This window comes from Lagopus leucura, unplaced genomic scaffold (genome assembly GCF_019238085.1).
Source record: "Lagopus leucura isolate 7727_CA_CO unplaced genomic scaffold, USGS_WTPT01 Super-Scaffold_100004, whole genome shotgun sequence".
Classification (NCBI taxonomy): Eukaryota; Metazoa; Chordata; class Aves; order Galliformes; family Phasianidae; genus Lagopus; species Lagopus leucura.
In genome coordinates this window covers 48,004,469-48,024,541 of record NW_024962264.1, presented here as the reverse complement: position 1 = coordinate 48,024,541, position 20,073 = coordinate 48,004,469, and the positions used below count along the sequence as shown (strand labels likewise).

The window sequence follows — 20,073 nt, the reverse complement described above, 5'->3', positions numbered from 1 at the left end:
TAAAATTGCTTAATCCTTTTAGCTTTGTTCTGTAGAGTGAAAAGCAAGTTGGTGGTGACAGAGTACATCTTACAATGCTGCTTTCTAAATAAAACATTTTGGAGAGGATGTCACATCCTGCCACACTGAGCCCTTGTGCATGAAATCTGACATTCTGAAACCTTTTACACAGTGTTATGTGAGCAGACAGCTGTAGGTGATGGGTTCTACCACACAATCTATTATCTGTATTGTGTCAAAGCTCAAGGAATATTTATATATTTGACATAACTGTTAAAATGCTTGCTTCTCCATCCTGTGGCTTAGTGGCCTAAGAGTTCTGCTGGTACTTCTTTATACATGACATTTTTTTATAATGGTTTTGATGAAATATGAATGGGAGAATGGAGGTTTGCTGCTATGCTAGCTTTGCATTCACTCATTTATCAAACTAAATACTGCATTAATATAACATTCTTTCAGAAGAAAAGCATTTTTTTCAGTGTGAGATCTTCATATGGAGTAGAAGTGAGCTCTTAATGAGAATTGATCAATCTATGTCTGTTGTTTCAGGAGGAGGCTGTTCACTGACTTTGTTGCTAAGCACAGAAGGAATCGTGGTCTTCAGTGGTCTGTGCTAGATGCGTGTCGTCATGATCTACTTCAGAGAAGAGGCTCTTCTAGCTTCTATAGTGAGCAGAACAGTACTGAGTAAAAAAGCAATTTCAGAATACAGTGCATCAGTATGCATCTGCTTACATGTTTTTTTCTTAGATGAAAAATTGAAGTATAAAAATATATCAGAGCTATATCTCTGAGAGTGCAGAATTACAGAAAAAATTGCGGTAATCAAATAAAATCATTTAAAGATAAATTAGAGTGCTTTCTATCAGGTTTACTACAGGAAGAATAATTGCTGCCTGGTAATAGCTAGTGTTGAAATATTGCTATGCAGTTTTATTTAACCTAAACTTCAGATATTTTGAGTTCGAAATATCTCATTCAGCTTTGAAGAAGGGTGCTAAGAAGTGCTTTGCCTTCTGAGGGCCTTCCGGACTATCTGTTTTTTCAGCAGAACATCTAAATGAGGCAAATGGCCACATTGGAATAATGCAAGATAAAACAGTATTTTTATCTCAGTGGAGAAAGAAATGCTTATACTCTTGTACTTAATTAACTCCTCAGGAGGGCTTTTACTTCAGAAAGTGATGTGCGAACAAGCGGGATGTCTCTTGTTCTCAGCTTTCTGAATTTTGACTAACAGGTTAACACAAATGTATTCTGAATTCAGGCATGCAAGTTAAGTATGATGCTTATGTCAACTCTACTTTGACCTAAACATCTACTGAACTTTGTAGCTTCATGAGAGTGTGAAAAGCAGTACTGTAAAATGCAGGAGCTGATATGAGAAGTGGGAACACAAAAAATGTGAGAATATGAAGCTGGCGGTTGGTGTCTCTTTGGTTTTTAGTTAGAATTGTGGAGCTCTTCTTCAGAGACTATCAGTAACTCAGATAGCAAATGCATATTAGTGCCCAAAACATGTTTCATGTTGTTTACATTCTTTCTATTTACTTACTTTTCCTGCATGACCAGTGGGAGCTTCAGAACAGAAAGCAGTTTGTTTTGAACTGTAGATGACTTTTTTTTACAACAGAATGGCCATTGTGTTCTATATAGAGAAATAAATCTTAGCTTTCTATTTGTTTGTATTATTAAAGGAAACTTATGGATAAATACCCAGTTTCCAGAAGTTGCTTATTTCTTAATGAAGAGTACATTAGAGGAACTTTGGCATCTGTTTTTTCAGAACTGTTAGTCTGATTCTTGCATTCTTTTGTGTGTATGTCCTACTTAATCTGACAGTTGTGAGCAGTTTTTGTTATAAGAAAGTGCCTCCATTTCTAATAAGGGAGTACATATGTCTGCAAATTGGGTGGCCTGATTTGTGCAAAGGAGCTGTATTACATGAGTGGCTGGTCCAGAAAATTAATTAGATTTTAAAGGCTGGTGAGAGGTGCATTGTTTTATAAAAACAATATGCTGATTAAATGAGTAAACTCCAAGATAACATTTATTAATTAAGGTTATTAAGTTATTAAGGTCGGAAGAGACGAAAATCACCAAGACCAGACATCAACCATCCCCGCCATGCCCACTAACCAGGTCTCTCAGTGCCACATCTACACATTTCTTGAACACCTTTGTGGATAGTGATTCCACCACCTCCCTGGGCAGCCTGTTCCGATGCTTCACCACTCTCTCTGACCAAAAAAAAAAATGTTTCCTAATATCCGACCTGAACCTCCACTTGTGCAACTTAAGGCCATTACCTCTTGTCCTATCGCTGTTAGGAGAGGAGGCCGACCCTCACCTCACCACAGCCTCTTTACAGACATTTGTAGAGAGCGATGACCCCTTGAGCCTCCTCTTCTCCAGACTCAACAATCCCATTTCCCTCAGCTGCTCCTCATAAGGCTTGAGCTCCAAGAGGAAGATGGGGTGAGGTTGTACAATGCATTTGATATGTTGAAGTTCTTTTTTGCCTGAGCTAAATGGCTGGAAAATAAACCCAGATGCCTGTAAGTCTCATAGCTCCAAGAGACATTGTTTAAGTAGAGTGCCTGTTCTTTTCCTCCTGCTGGCTTTCGGATGTTGCAGGAGCCCGTTACAGACCCTCAGGGTCAGCCTGGCAGTGGCTGCCAGGTATTCCCTGCAGCTGTGCTACCCTTGGGAAGAGGCAGCATGGCACAGGTGTCCAGTACAAGCCAGGGTGGCAAACATGGCTGAGAGAGCTGCTGGGTGCAGGTGCAGAGATCTTGCTGGGGCTGGGAGTCTGACTGGGAGTTCTCTATTTCCCAGCTATTGGATCAGATAGCTGCTTTTATCTTGTGCCTTGGCCGTATGAGTAATTATGAAATGGAAGGGGAAAATGGCCTATCCAGAGCACTTACACATTTTGTGTGGCTCTGTATAGATTACAAGTTGCAAAGATGGATATTCCTAAACTTTACTTACGGGACAGAATTTTTTCCCTCTGTCCCAACAGAAAAAAAAAAAAAAGACAATTTTGAGGAAAGTGCAGAAAAAGTATTAGTTGCAGGAAGCATTGTTTTAATCTGAATTTCATAGATATGTGTTTATCAAGTCTCACTTTTGGCTGTCTTTTTTTTTTGTTTTGTTTTTCCCCTGGGCTTTCTGCTGAAGAAAAGTCAGAAGTTTAAAGCCTATTAGCTCCTTTTCAAAAATAAATTAAACTCTTAAGCAGAATTTTGAAATAAAGCTTCGGTATCTGTTTGTTAAATCAAATGAATATTAAAAAATTCCAAGCAAACCACAAACAGTTACATGGGAAATACTAAAAAGAAAAGCAGCTGAAATGTTTCCAAACACATTTTTAAAGTTTAAATTTGTTTTTATTTTGTAGCTTCCTTCAAAAATATTCTGTGCAGGTTGTGCTTGCTGTTGAAACCAATCGATTTCATCACTACTTTCTGCTTTACTTGCCACCTGGTATTTTTTTTCTTTATAGATTGAATATAAAAATAGCATTTAATGTTTGCAGTTATCATTATTTAGCATGAGAAGTGGCAGCCTTTGATACCAATGAGGTTTAAGTTTGGCTCAAGTCAGCTGCACGCTGATATGCATCCTGTTTAGTTGCACACACATCGCAAACAGGAACTCAAGCTTCCCATAGTTAGCAGTGTAATCTAATTGTTTCAGTAATGCACGTGGAGATCACAGTCTTGGAATGGACTGTGAAACCATTGCCCTTTCCACTTCCTCTCCTCTCCCACACCCTCCCCAGTTCTGCTAGGAGCTGGTGCCAGTAATTCTCATCTCCCTCCTACCCTATGGGATTTGGTCAGCCTAAGGGCTGGCAGGTTTACTGCTAATGTTTCATTTATCCAAGCTACTTACCAACAGTCACGTCAAGTTATGATTTTTTAAATTCTGAGAGGTACTGTTTTTGAGGTCTTTCTCTAGGTACTGATCACCCATCATTAAGGTGACTTGGAGTAGGTATTCAAGCTGTGCCATACTCCAGAGGACTTAGAGAGAATTCTGATTTCTTAAGCATGGGAAAAATAATTTTAGTGGCATTTGTTTATGCTAATCCTTTAGTCAGCACACACCTTATTTTGTTTACTAAATATCTTGCTAAGAAGGGATGATTTTGTTTGTTTTGATTGTGAGACATGCAAGTGTGAGTCCCTGTGAGGCTGCTCTGTGAATTTGCAAACTGATAGAACCTGTAAAATGTGTTAGCTGGAAAGATTCTCAAATCTGGTGAATTGCTGGATGTTCTTAGCTGCAAATCTGTAGTATGAAGATTTTAAAATCTTTTATAGGGAGAGATATAATAGATTATAAATAAATACAGAAGTGATTTCTGTGGGTAAAGCCATTAGGAAGTTAAGATATATCAATGAGTTGGGGAAAAAACAGCTGTTCCAAATAAAATCGATATAATCAGGAAAACCATTGTTAAACCATTATTTCTTTTTCCCCATCTGATTTCTTTTGCTACAAGAGAATGGAACAAAGGGTTTTGTTTATTTTAGGGCACTTAAAGAAGCAGCAAATCTCAACCTTTTTGCACTGCAGGAAAGCTGCTAGCTGCAGACAGTAGCGCCTTCTCTAGCATAAATGGCCTGCACACAGTTGAACTGCTTCATGCAGAGGTGGTCCCTATCAAGAGCTGAGCGGGTTTGTTTCCACTGATCTGAATAGATGTTGGGATAGTTTTTATTGCTTTGGCATCAAAGGGATATTTAGCTAGACATTAATTTCTGCTTCTGAGTGGAAATGCTTTTTGTTACTCTTATTACAAAACTGGGTAAAACAGTGTGTTATAATAGCATATAGTAATAACAGTAGCAACAGGAACATTGTCAAACAGAGGTGAGCTGGTACATGGGTTGCAACAGCAACCAGAGGTGTGTTGAAAGAGTCAGTGAAGATGAAGGATTCTGTGAGCTGACATTAAGCATGGGCAGAAATGAACACTACAAGTTCATCTCCTTCACTCAGTATTGTGACAGGTCACCTGGATGCATCACCTTGGATTGCTGTTGTTTACATATGTTTTTACTGCTCATTTTCCACATGTGGTTTATTTCATCAGAGTAAATCAAGTACAACAGTCCTGGGTGCTGCATGATCATGTAGGTCGTTAACTTTCACAGAATAGCTTGGGTTGGAAGAAACCTCAAGGATCATTGAGTTCTAACCCCCTTGCCATAGGCAGGGTTACCAACTGCTCAATCACATGTACATCAGATAGCCCAGGGCCCCGTCCAACGTGGCCTTCAATACCTCCAGGGATGGGCATCCACAGCCTTTGTGGGCAACCTGTTCCAGCATCTTCAAGACCTTGCCTTACATATTAGAAACAACTTCTGCCCAGCTTGCTCAATTTTGCAAAGGTTATGTTGCGGAAATTGTAGCAGAAAGAAAAAAAACAAATAGCAGATCTGGGCATCTAGAGGTAACAGCCTGCTTCTACTCAAGAGCTCTGCAAAAGACATCATCATCTGTTGGTGATGTAGCAAGGGACAAGCTTTTTTTTTTTTTTAATTATTCCATTTGCCTGTTCAATATCATTTCTTAATTTTGGCTTTAGACAGGGCTATTCCATCTTGTCCTCCTGCATGAAGCAGGAATGAACATAATTTTCTGTAGAGTCAAAAAGAATGCTATTAGAATCTGAGAATCTCTGGTAGTAAGGCAGTTAATCTGCAGTTTGTCTCTATAGAATGTCACTTTGGTTCTCTCAAATATCCTCAGTCCATTTTCTTGTACAGAGTTAAGCTGGGGAGGACAAGAGAGAAAATGGCACAACTGAATCACAACAGGATGTGGTTTTGTGGAGCAGTTCAAGAACCAGTTGTGATGCTTTCACCCTGAGGGGAAGCTGAACACCATGCTGCTCTCACTCCTTCTCCATACGAGAAGAGAGGGAGAAAATACATGGAGAAGGGCTCAAGGTTGAGATAAGGACAGGGAGATTACTCACCAATTACCATCATGGGCAAAACAGATTAAATGTAGGGAGCTTAATGTAATTTATCGGCTATTACTAACACCCTAGAATAGTGAGAACTAAAAGAAAACTGAAAACACCTTCCCTCCCCTATCCGTCCTCTTCTACCTCCTCTCCCCAAGAGGTGCATGGGAGGGCGGGCTGTAGTCAGTGCTTCATCTCTGCTGTTCCTTTGTGGTCAATCTCTGCCCACGTAGCTCATGGCTCAGCACTGCTCGGCAGTGGGTCCATTTTGGAGCAGCTGGAGCTGGCTCTGATCTGACATGGGGCAGCTGTTGGGCTCTGCGCACAGAGAGCACCCTGCTACTGAAACGTTGCCAGGTAAACCCAATACAACAGTTTCAGCCTGGGTGGAGGGTGTGCTGAGCATTATTCAAAACCAGGCTCCAGTTGCCCAATATTTCATTTGCATTCACTTGCCTGGTTCAAATTGCAAACCATGCTATGTAAAACCAAATTCTAAAGTGATCTGTCTGGTTTTAGACCAGTAACCAAAGACCACAAAGTAACCTACTTTTATTAGTCTTGGAGAAAATTCTAGCATTTGTTGGCTTGTGGTTTGGATGTGAAACATGCAAAATATTATTTTTTCTGATGGTGAATCTTTTTTTTCACAGTAACAGACATCCAATTTTGTTCCATTATATAATGATTCTTCGGATAAGCCATAAGAATATAGAATTAACTTTTGAGGCACAGTTTAATTAACCTGATAGATGTGTATTGATGGAAATGCCTTGTGTAGTTATGCAGTGTTTGTCCATGAGAACAGAAAAAGAATAACTGGAATGAATGCTGTAAGCCCTATTCTTGTGTTCCTAATGTTTGGACAAACACGGGTTTTGTAGTTTTTGGACTTGGCAGCTGTACTTTTCTGTCAGGAGTTAACTTGCACCAGAAGGATTTCTGTCTAGCTCCTCATGTGTTTTCTCTTGTTTTAACAGAAAGCTGATGTGGTGCAACACCATGCAATTAAATACACCTGCACTGCTTGCTCTCTCTTCCTTCCCATTTACACCTTTCCAGCATTACCTCTGCCATCCGCTGGGCAAGGCAGCAGAAAGGTTATTCTCCTCTCTTTTAATGTACTTTCATTAAATTTATTTGCTCCCATGTAAGTACTTGTAGTATTAAACATTTCTACCTGCTGCTGTTTGTTAGAAGGAACAATACCTCCTTTTATTAATGAGGGGTTATGAGTGATGACTATAAGCAAGTATCACTTCAAGCTAATGGGAAGAAAATCTCCAGCAGATCTCTAAAGCGTGGAGTCAAAGTTCGGAGTATGTGAAAGGCTACAAATGTGCTGGACTTATTTGGCCACCTTTTGCAGCTGATGATAAAAACAGATGGTTGCAGTGTGCTGGTATTCCTATTTTGGCTAAAAAGACCAAGCTTATGCTCAGATACCTGGTGCCTTTCGTCATGTACAAAAACAGGAATGGTAGGATTGATACCAGGAAAAAAAAATAGCTTTTAAAACAGATTAACTGGTGTAGCTAAGTCAGGCAGTGCTGCTGGTGTATCAACAGATCAGTCTTGGCAAAATAAGGTTGCTTTTGTGGTGGCCTCTGCAGCTCCGTGAAACGCTTCAATATTCTGCCCATAGTCTTGCAGTGAAAAATTAGAAAATATATTCAGAAACTGGATTGGTCATTTGGATGGAACTGTCTTTTCAGTGAGGTGTGAACTGATTCTTTTGTAGCAAAGAAACGTGTGTTTGTTGTGTTTTCATAGCCTTGTCTTTCTCTGGAAGTGGAGATTTTGATGAAATTGGGAATATTGTCTTTTTCATGTGTTTTTCCTCCTTCTCATGTGAAGCATTAAATACGGGCTCTTAATTCCATGTAACAGTTTGGCATCGGATAGCTCTTCCCACTATTTTGCCTTCCTCCTGTCTAGTGGGACAATATTTAAAATAGAGGTTTTAGAATTTGCACCTTTCAGAATTAGCTCGTTACACAATAAGCTTTTAATTTTAGCCAGGGAGAAAGAACCTTTGAGTTCTTCCTGAGTTTTGGTTTTTACGAGTTATTATTTTAGATTTTAATGTAATCTTGGTGTACGTAGAAGCAGAAAGGATTGAACAGACTATAAGAGCACTTGAATTGAATAACGGAGCTCCTGCTGTCATGCAGATACCTTTTCACCTTAAAGAACAAAGGGAGATAAATACACCTTCCTATGAGTGAGTGCCTTCTCAAATGAATATTTTGCAGTGTTCTCCAAAAAATGTTGGCTGATTCACTGAATATTGGTATTATTTAAATGTGTAGCAGTGTCAATTTCTTTTTCTCTTTTTATCCTTTTTTCCTTTTCTCCGTATCCTTTTCCTGAAAGTTGTCTGTAATTTTGCTTGTAAATTAGAGCAAACATTCTTATTCTGACAGATGAAATTCTTAGTCAGTCTGAACATGTGAGAACAGTACTGACACATTAGGAGGAAGTTTTTCACACAGAGGGTGGTGATGCACTGGGACAAGTTGCCCAAGGAGATTGTGGACGCCCCATTCCTGGAGGCATTCAAGGCTAGGATGGCTGGATGTGGCTCTGGTAGCCTGGTCTGGTGGTTGGCAACCCTGCACATAGCAGGGGGTTGAAACTTGATAATCATTGTGGTCCTTTTCAACCTTGTCCATTCTGTGTTTCTATGATTCTATGATTTTTCTGTTTGTGAAACAGCAGTACTCTTCCACATTAGGAAGTACAGCATTACTGAAGAGTGCCACATACTTACGCTTTCTAGTGGGAAAAAAGTTTCTGATTATATTTATTTGCCTTTGGTTTCTTCTGCTATTTGAATGATGTGTGAAAGTCAAAAGTACTCAAATTATTTAGTGAAATAACTTGAATAAATTTTCTTTTTATGTTGTTGTATGAGGAATGAATTAATAGATAGTTTCAAGATCTTTAGATTTTTTTAAAAAAAATTTATTTCAGATTTGGAGACAGTTGCCATTTGTACATGAATGCTAAGAGATACATGGAAAAGATATTTTGTGACAAGGAACTTCAGTCATGCTTTTTCCTTTGTTTTTGGCAGATGGAAACTGTGAATTAATTCTGAAAACTGCTTTGCTTTCCAGCCCTTATAATTTAAAGATACCTTTCAGTATTGGATTCCAGTGCTGCACGTTCAGTGTTGTTGTGGAGTTGCCCTGCTGGCTCGAGTGAGGTCCTGTAGATTGGTGGTGTAGTAGAAGCATGAAAACGCTCATGGGACAAGTCTGATTTCTGACAGGGCTGTGGCCAATTCCAGAGATTTTTTGAATTGTAGAAATGTAGCAAATGTTTTGAGACTTTCAGTTCTTACTGTTTAAGTTGGAAATGTTAAGCATGTTTTTAATAGGCTACTTTTCCACTATTAAAGCATTACAGTGAAATAATTACATTCCTTTCAATCCATTTCAGACCTTACATGGCTTCCACTAACAGTAAAAATAAAAGTAACAGCAATTAAAATAGTTGTTAGATTTTCTTTTCTTTTCAGGAATTTACTTGCTACAAGGCTAAATAAGTGAATTTTGTAGAAGGCAGTTTCTTTTATTCCTGTCTGTATTTGAAGCAGATGCTTAATCTGATGGTTCCCAGCGTTTGTTTCACACAGCAATGAACAGCAAAGAAAATCAATTGTTTGATAATGCAATGTTGCTTGTTTGTTTCTTGAGCCTTGGTCTGGGTTTGTCATGGCTTCGAAGCTGCTGCTTCTGGAGCCGTAGCTACAAGCGTGCTGCATAATGGATGAGTTGGATGGATGGAGGCAGCAGGTGTTCCTGTAATGGAAAAGAGCAGTGTTTGTTATTGTTGTAAGCATCATCAATCCTGCTCCCTTTCTCGCTCTGTTTTCAGTGTCCTCCAAACAAAGACTCCCTGTATCTGGAGCAGCAGGGGAGAAAATAGCAGTAATCTACCCTGTGTAGTGTTGCTGTTTTGTATCTCAGGGGCAGCCTTTAAATGGATCTTGATTTGATGCTCTGGATCTATAAGTGGCGTGTTTATCATTGCAGAGGGACAATGATACAGATTTATGAATTATACTTAGCAGAAAACTCTATAAATGCCTACAAATAACTGTTCTATTTCAGCTAAATAGGATGAATGAAAAATGGATTTCAGTTCTAGTGCTCATTACACACTGCAAGATCGTCTGCTCCTCCAGGACTGATGTGCTGAAAGATAGGTCTAAACACTCTTCTCTTGGGAAAAGAGTAATTTTCAGGGAGAGCAGAGGGGAGAGAAAATTTTGCAGGAAGGGAGAAAAGGAGATTCTGGTGCTTAGTTTTGTTCAAGCCGACCACTGATTGTGGAAGTATGATTACAAGAGCACTCTGGCATTTGAAATCTTACAGTACTTTATTTTCTATGTAAGGCAGTCAAGTTTAGTGTTGAATCATATTAGCTTTGGGAGAGACTTGCTCAAATGCTTTGGTTCATTCTAGCTATTCTTAACTGTTTCTTCTGTCTGGTGCTGTAATGGAAGCTCTAATTGCCTTCTGCAGAGATGTTACCTCTCAGGACACTGAGGGGGTGGAGCAAATGGGGACAAACAGAAAACCAGTTTCCTTGAGTAGAGGCTGCAATAGACTTTCTGTTCAGAGTATAACGCCATCATCATTTCGAGAAAAATAGTTGTTCCATCTTACCATGACTTATTATCCTTTCCTTTTCCTTTTTTGTTTCTGCCTTTTATGGCACTGCTCTCTTTGACACAAAGGATGTGCCGTCCTTTCCAGTTTTCTTATAAGAAGTGAGGAGAGAGGGAAGGTGGTGTGTTTTTTTGTTGTTTTTTTGTTGTTTATTTTTCAGTTGCCATACAATGGACAAAGTGAATCAAAGGGTCTTTGCCTGTAGATTGCAGCAGCCTGACTTAGGGTCACAGTTTAATTTCTGCAGAAGCCCTTAAGGTTTCAGTAAATCTCCACTGGCCACTGTAAGTCTTTCTCTGGATGAACTTCAAACCTGTGTTGTAGCCATGTCTCTAGTTCTGTCTCTGGCCCTGTCCCCTTTTACTGAACTGCTTTGGTAAACCCTAGACCCAGTTTATCACTTTGCCACTCCTAGGCTGTAGGTTGTTAGCATCACCCAGCTTTGCCTGATATGCTCAGGCCCCGTGTGACTGTGTCCTGTTTCGAGGCTGGGTGTGATCTGCCGTAGGTCCTTGCTGCTTTCTTAGCACTCTGAGCCTGGCTCCACCCTGGCCTGGTGGCCAAATGGTGCTTAAAAGCTGGAATATCATTCAGAGGGTAAATGCTTTTCCTTAGCTCGTCTCTATGGAGGCAGGATATAATAATAAATAATAATCTACATAATAAATCTACTTCCAACAGGTTATTAATGAAGACCTCAAATGCGTATGACCAAATTAAAGTTATCTTTTTTCTGCATTCTGTGGTTTTTGAAATGAGCATTTATTTTTTTTCCTGTTCAGAAGCTGATAGCTCTGCATTTTTTTTGCACATGACTGTAAAGCTATGGCATGCAGTTCCTTTCCTGCTGGAGAATGTGCCAGGTGATGAGAGAGAGAGTCTGGAGGGAACATCCAAGGAGCTGAGATAGAACGCTCGGAAGTGTTATGGTTTTTCTCTTTTTTGTTTGGAAGAAGCAAAGTTTTGCAGTTACTCTTGATATTAGATAAAATCTTTTCAGCTTTTAGCACTGTCTGTGTGAAATGACTTATTTCCCATAGGCAGTTTCTTGCTTTGCTTGCTTTGGGCTTGTTTGCAGAACCAGATCTTTAAACATCTTGCTGAGCTACAGTTTTATATATATATATTTAAATTGTACAGACTGTAAATGGGGCAGTTTACATATGGACTTGTCTTGATATGACTTTAAATTTACAAGCTTCAAGGTAGACTGGTGCCTAGTGATGCTCATCGGTGGCATTTCAGAGGCTCCACTGTGACCTAAAGGCATTGTGTCATCTTTAAATGGTTGGTTAAATTCCATAATGATTGGCTCAAGTGAGCACCTGATTTCTTCAAAAAAGGAAGCTAGTGTCTCTTGGCAGGCATTTTTCATTGTGTAATTACTGAATTGTGCAGTCTGTCAGTTGACAGTGGCTAATGACAAGCTGAACTTGCAGCTTCTTGTGTTCCTGTCTCTGGCTTCTAGTGTGTGTGATCTTGAAACTGCACATTCCTGACACAAAGCAATGCACTGGTGTCAAAAAGTTCAAGTTCTTTGTCCAAGAAGCAGCAGACCAGTAAAACATAATTGCATTGGTAGTATAAAATAGGTTAAAGCAGTGTGAAGGGGTGATTAACCAATCTGGATTCTGCAGTGATGCCTCTCTTCTTTGCTTTGAGGGAGAGATGAGCCATTGAGCTCAGTTTGGAATCTGCTGCTTGAGTTTTTGCTCTGTCTTTCCAGCTGTAATTAGTTGCCAGACAGCCCTGAATCAGAAGTGTGTAAAGTTCTAGGTTCTCTTCAAGCTGGAGGAGAGAAAATATAGAATTTTACTAGCAGATGTTTTGATTTCAGCATTTAGATGATACAGTGTAGATATCCTGGAGGAATGTTTTTTCAAGCATCTGTGGATTTGCTGCTGTGAGATTCAGCACTAGGAAGGGGGTAGAATGGGTGCAGGTTTGGGTTTTGTCTTCTAGTTCCTTGCACTCTCAGAGATGCCCAGATGCCTAATTTCCTGTTTTGTTGGATAGTTGCTAGTGTAATCAACCTTAGGCAAAGGAAAAAATTTCTGCAGACCTCTGCTAAGAAATGCTTTGCCTGATTTAAAAAAAAAAAAAAAAAAGTGAGACTGTCTTTTTAGACTAACAGCTACACTGAGTAGCCAGAGTGGCCAGAGTTTGAGTTCTCTTTCTATCAGCACTGGTTCCAGCTTCAAGAAATACCATATTAAGGAAACAGTGAAGTTGAAATGAGTACCTATTGATTTTAAGAGTAGATGCCTATGTAGACTTTTTCTTTCTGCATTCATCAGAAGAGGAACAATAGCATGGCAGTGCAGGTGTTTGTACTGGCAAGTCTCAGGGAATCATAATAAAGAAGTTGGAAAATTTGTAGTAACTTTATCAGCCTTTCATTTTCCAATGAGCAGACTGTTTAGCCTGGTTCAGTAAGAAAATAACAAGACCCTGGAGAAAGGTAAGCCTGTAAGGTGTTTGCGAGAGCTAGTAATCATTAGTCATCTGCTCCTCTTCCCTTCAAAGGTGTGGCTAGGAGCTTCCAAGAAGGACTGGTTTACCCTGAAGTGCAATGGGCCATAATAAAGGGTGCCTCAATTTACCTAGTCGGCAGCCAAGAGGGAGCCTCCTCTAGGTGCTGGAGTGAGGCCAGGCTCTGTGGGAATGGCTGGGATGAGCTTTAATGATTGCCTTGCATCAGAGTTCATTCTGCACTGTTGTTTTATGTTGTTGCACTTGAGTCTACATGGTATGTGCTAATCCTGGTCTCTGCTCTTCTCACATGCGTGTAGGTTTGTTCTTAAAGAAAGCGCTGCGGAACTACAGGATGTATCATTATGGTTAGATGCTGCTGTTATCAAATAGAAGTTGTTTTCCTGAAGTAATACTTAATTTCTCCTTATTCTCCCAAAGAGAGGATGAATAAGCACCTGACTGGTAAAACTATGCAAAAGCCTGCAGCTCCCCCTTCTTTAAAACATATTGCTACTTAAAACAGATGATGGCTCCTACAGTACAGGAAATAAGGGTGGTTTTTTGTTGTTGTTGATTTGGTTTTTTTTTTCATAGATGCCTTATCTTTATTGTTTTAAGCTATAAAAAGATTCCTAAATTGAACCACTGATTGAAACCAGGTTTCTTAGGGTATTCTCTCATGTCTGTTGCCTAATATCTAATTTTGACAATACTGTATGAAGTGTACAGATAAGAAGTTAGTTACCTATATAAAGAAAAAATAATAACAAAAGATGCAATAGTAATTTACTGGCTCTCAAATACAAATTTAATATAACAGATGACCTGATGCTAGCTGAAGGGTTTAGGAACTGTTCTGCAGCCAAGAGAAGTCTGATGGAAGTTGTTTTTAAGTTCTCTCCTGCTGCTCTTTGCTCTTTCTCTCCACAAAATGTTCAATGTTTAATGAAACATTTTCTGTTCCACCCTGCCCCTAAGGGAAGGCTGATACGTTTGGCAATGCACCTGAGCATGTATACAAACAGAACAGGGAGAAGAGATGAAAAAGGAGCCTGCCCAGTGTACTCTGTTACGAGATTTTAACCCTGCATAGCACCTTGCCAGTCAGCTTCAATTGTACTACCAGATGTCCTGGCAGAGATGTGCACAGATCACTCTGATCATAAATCCAAACAGTGTATGGCAACTCCATATGTATAATACGTGTATTACAAATGAAGAACTTCAATACAGAAAGCTCTAGTGACGTGTGGAATTAATGAAATCGAAACCTTCTTGGACTTAACTTTAAAGCCTTGGATAGGTAATAGTTGCTGATGGCAGTGGTATGTTAATGGAGATAGGAGAAATTGTGATGCCTGTGCTTTATCAGCAGCAGTAAGCCTCATTCACCTGCAGTTGTCTTCTCTCATTGTGCCTTCGCCATTCAATGGGCAGAGCTATAGGGCAGATTTTCAGAGGCAGATCTCTTTTGGTGTATTCTAAAACAACAAGGAGAGGTTGTCAGAGACCCAATAATCTCAAGACCCAAGTCACCAGAACAGGGGCTACTCTGTGGTTATTCAAAGTCACCTTGTGATTTGTCTTGAGCATAAGCAGAGCTCTGTTGTCTTCCTCTTGGGGGGGAGGGGGGGGGAAATAGGAAGAGTAGAGATGGAGTGGGAGTTTGTTGTACTTTTTTTCCCCTGTGTTTCTTTTGACAGGTTTCTTAAATGAAGTGCTAAGTGAACCTGTTGTTTTTTGTTTGCGTTAAATATAAATGTGTGTCCGTTCTTAAGATCAATTGTTCACTAAACTGTGCAGAGGAACTAAAATAAAAAAAAAAAAATCAGATGTCACTCTCGATGGAAAATGCACTGATAGGATCCTGTAGCAAAGAAATAATTCCTTTTTGTGGGGGCTTAGAACTGGGAGTGTGTTTGTGTCAGTTGCTATTGTTCTTTCATGCTGAATGTTGACTGTCGTGTAACCCAGCTGATAGAACTGTAGTGACAGAGGGGATTTTAAAGCAAATAGAGGAAAATATTGATTTCCTATATTTTATGCTATTGTTACTAGGAGAAACAGAATCCCTATAAAGTGTGATAAAGAGCAAGTCAGCTCTCTGTCACTTCAAAGAATGGTGTGTAGCAAGAGAGAACAAAGGAGACTTCAGAATGGCTAGTTAACTTTGCAAACTGCGGTTAAACTTCTGTAACCAAGAAGTGGAAGATCTGAAGATAAATGATATCAAGTGCTTTCTTTACAAGTTAATCTTACTACTCAGGTGTGAATTCTTATTCCCCTGCATTCTTTAAACTTCAGAGCTCTGTACCGCAACATTTCAGGTGTTCACTGATGGCTGCATTAGCCATTCTGATCTCATGCTGACTTTGTCCAGAAAGCCACACCAAAGATACTTAAGTTCTTCACCCTTTTATTGATTTGATAGTAAATTACCTCAAAACTGGATAGCCTTGTGAAGCTTTCTGCAGAGTGCTTGTTATGATGCTGAAAGATAGGTACACCTGGACCAAGATGTGTTGCTCTGTGTTCATGCAGTCTCCACATTTCTGTGCTGGCTTCTAGCTCCCTCATGACTTTTGTATATATAGCTGCTTAGAACTGGCTTATATTATGATAAACATTGTAGCATTGATGATATTGTAGCAATTTAAATCCCTGTGCTTTTCAGTAGAGAGAGAGCTCTTACCGAGATGTTGCATTGTGTTTTCTTTTACAAACAGAGCAAGGCTTGTCAGAAGCAGGAGCTGGTGAAGGCTCTCCTTCCATTCCGTTCTTGTTCACAAATGCAAAGCAGACTTTAACTTCATCAGCATTGTTTAGTTCAGTACTATATAAAAGAGGAATTTAATTTGCATTCTTGTGTTACTAGCTCAGATGTAATTCTGGAAATTAGGAGATAGGAATTTATTACTCTGGAAGTGCCTATCCTGACTGATATCTTAAAAACAGCCATACATCATCTATTGGTGACTTGTGTTGCCTGCTGCTTATATGATCCAGTGCATCCTATTTACATACTTGGGATTGTTCAAGCCTTACTTTCACACCTCCCTGAAATAAAAGTAGCATGTATTCTAGTTTTGTGATGTGGACTTTTTACTTATATCAAAATTGATATGAGAGGAATAAAAAGATTGTACAAAATGGAAATGCAGTGCACTTATAAAAAGAAATGGACAGCCCACCAAGTATCTTGAAAATCTGTTCTTTGCTATTATAGAATCATAGAATCACAAGGTTGGAAACAACCTATAAGACCATCTAGTCCAACCGTCCCCTCATCACCATTGCCACCACAAGCACTAAACCACATCACGCAGCACGTCATCCAGACGCCTCTTGAACACTGCCAGGGATGGCGACTCCACCACCTCCCTGGCAGCCATTCCAGTGCCTGACCACTCTGTGAGAGAAACAGTTCTTCCTTATGTTCAACCCAAACCTCCTCTGATACAACTTGCGGCCATTTCCTGGTGTCCTGCTCGTTGCCTGGGAGAAGAGGCCAAATCCCTCTTCACCACAACCTCCCTTCAGGAGGTTGTAGAGTGCAATGAGGTCTCCCCTGAGCCTCCTCTTCTCCAGACTGAACAATCCCAGCTCCCTCAGCCGCTCCTCATAAGACCTATGCTCCAGACCCCTCACCAGTTTTGTTGCCCTTCTCTGGACACGCTCCAGGGCCTCAATGTCTTTCCTGTAGTGAGGAGCCCAAAACTGAACGCAGTACTCGAGGTGTGGCCTCACCAGTGCTGAGTAGAGGGGGATGATCAGCTCCCTGCTCCTGCTGGCCACACTATTTCTAATGCAGGTCAGAATGCCGTTGGCCCTCTTGGCCACCTGGGCACACTGTCGGCTCATGTTCAGCCGAGCATCAGCCAACACCCCCAGGTCCTTCTCTTCTTCACACTCATCCAGCCACTCATCCCCAAGCCTGTAACACTGCATGGGGTTGTTGTGGCCAAAGTGCAGGACCTGGCACTTGGCCTTGTTAAACCTCATCCCATTCACCTCATGTTTCACAAACTCTCAAAAGTAATGAGTAACAAATACCTCTCACTGCTGTGTCTGTATTTTTGTTCACTGCTTTATGTGCTGTTTTCAGGCATGCACATAGAAAATCAAGATAGCTATTTTCAAAGTGTTGTCCGTGAAGACCTAGTGTTTATTCATCTACTGTTATCTTGTTGGCTGACATACATTTCACCTGAGGACATCATCTGCTAATTTGATGCCTTTCTTTTTCGTGCCCTTAAGCTGTTTTGACACCAGAGGCTTTGCAGGCTCCATCTTATGGAGCACTAGCAGCAATAAAAAGTGCAAGGAAGGAAAACAATGTGAACTGAAGCTTGGTGAAAATAGAGTTGTGTAATATGGCACTGGTTAGTGACTGGATGACAGCCACGAGAGATGACATAGATTTAGTGGCATGCGTAACTGCAAAGAACAAAGGAGTTAATCAGCAACAGTGCTGTATATAAGAAGTATTACTGTGTATAAATACATATTAAAATTGTTGCCTAAGCTTGTGATAGAGGGTCAGCCTGCTGTGGTTTAGTGTCCTAATATTCCTTTTGTAATAACTTTTGAAATTCATTTTAGGTTTGCTTTTCTGTGTTGCTAAGTGGTAGTGAATCTGAGAAACACATCCGGCAGTGGAATAATGGCTCTGTTTGAAGATGCTTGCAGCTTTTTAGAGAGGAAAATATTATCCAGATGATGGAAAAAAAGAATTCCTCCTCACATAAATGAAGCACAGTAATAAATATATTGTTTCACTTCTGTTCTCTATTTTTGCATTACAGTATGATATGGAAAGACAACTCTTCCTATCAGCCTTACAGAACTTATTAAAGTGTCAGGCTTTTCTTTAAGACTGGTTCACAAGGTTCAGCTTTTTCCTTTTAAGACGCTTATAACTTTTGGGCTCCTGCACTGCAGAGAATTACAATGTGCTGACATTGCAGCAGTGAGTAAGGAACTCATCACTGGATCTTGCTTTCCCTGGGGCTGCCAAAGTGTATTTGTCCATACCTGTGACATGGTTCAGTTCTGAACATCAGTTCTCTGTAGTGTGAAAGCTGGTGGCCTAGAAGTCTGTTACTCCATTATTCATTTTTCTGGACATGGCTGCAGATGTACAGCTTTCTTCTGTCCAGTAAAGCTTGGCAAAAAAGCTGAGCAGCAGCAGCACAAATATGAGTGCTGCTTACAGCAGTCACTGTAAGAGGATAATCTGGTGGGAACAGAACGGTGCTGAGATCATATTCACAGTATTAACATAGGCCTGTGAAGCATGCAGCAGTTTTGTAATATCGTGGAAACACATGTTTTCCATGTATATGCATGCATGTATGTGTGTGTGCACATGCCAGGAAATGGAGCTCTAATTTCCTCTGAAAAAAATGAATACAGCTGTCTTGTTCCTTTCAGTCACTTTTTGGGTTTATATTTGATATTTATGATGTCATCTTCACGCTTACCTTGAGTTTTTAGCCTTTATCAGTTGAGCTTTTCGTGCATGTTAACTAGCTGAGTCAGGAGACTTGTAGCTGATTAATGTTTCCCCTCTGCAGCTGGGGCATCTAGAACAGGCATAAGCCTCTTGATGCCTCATTTACATCCAGTTCCTTTTTAAACAGGCTTGCACTGTTTCTAGACCTTCCCATCTTTCTTCACCTGCTGTCAGTTCTTGTTGTGCCTCTCACTAGAGTTGTTGTTCCAGCTGTGTATTTGCATTTCGTGATTTTATTCATGCAGCCAGATAGCATAATACTAAACCCTCCTACATCAGCAGTAATGACAGCAATACTCATGGGATAGCTGTTGGCAGGTTGATTCTTACTTAACTGTGTTAACAGTTTTGGTACTGCTCCCTGGTGGATCTGGATGTTCAACAAACACACACAAAGATTGAGTTCCGCAGCTGGAATTTTTGATGTTGCTTTATGTAGAGGAGTGAAATACAGTGACTACTATCTCTTTTTTTTTTCCCTTCACAGAGGTCTTCCCCTATGAAATAAGTTTTGTTGAAAGAGTTCTTCCTATTCTCTCATATTCTGTACTTTTATTCTATGCATGAAATAAATATCGGTTTTGATGTGCTCAGTCTGTGGTTCATCCCAAATGTTAATGATTATGTTGTTACGATTTCCCTCTGTCCCAGCAGATCAAGATTAGAGATGAAACTCTAGGACTAGGGATAGTTTAGGTGATTTCCGACTGGCAAATTGTCTGGTTTCTGCTGAAATATGAGGGCAATCCAGTGCCTTGTTCTACTTCACATATTTGAATAAAACATGATTGCTGACTTAAGAGTGTGAAAGAATTTGAGTTTGTAAATTATCATATCAGTTTGTGGGAGAAATTCGTTCATCCTGAAAAAAGAATACGTTTATAAGTAAGTGGAGGATTAAGCTTGAGGCTTCATATTTGCACTTCAATTAAAAAAAAAAAAAAAAAAGTGTTGTCCTCTGTCTAAGACTGTGTGTAGTCACAACCAGCATTTGTGAAGCTAGTGCAGCCGCTAATCCCGTGGGAAAGTGCCAAACTTGTCAGCTTTTATAAATTGCTGTCTTTATGACAGGAAACTGGGAGGGAAGGGTCTTGTATCTGAATGGAACAGCAAGGAGAAAGCTGGTATGTCAGGCAGATGTATCCCCGAGCCGCTGTTCTCTGTGGCGAAAGCAATGCCAGGAGCACGGGTCTTGTTGAAAGATTGGATGGAGTCCATGAGAACTCAGTGAGCATCCGGTAAATGTTTTGACTGGATGAAAAGGAGGCTGGAGGAGAAGACCTCTTGGTGAACAATTGAAAACAAGGCGGGCCTTCTTGTTTCTTTTGTTCCTAGCATGGCAACTATTTTTGCATATTTATTGGTAGCAATAGTGTGCTTTCTCTACCTTTACCTGAACACATCATAGG

General features: G+C 40.1%; 1 protein-coding gene across 10 annotated transcripts in view; it reads left to right on the top strand.

Annotated features, from left to right (window-relative positions):
- The window catches only part of LIMCH1 (LIM and calponin homology domains 1), a 165,746-nt gene that overhangs the window by 40,779 nt on the left and 104,894 nt on the right, over positions 1-20,073 (top strand). The gene's annotated exons all lie outside the window — the stretch shown is intronic.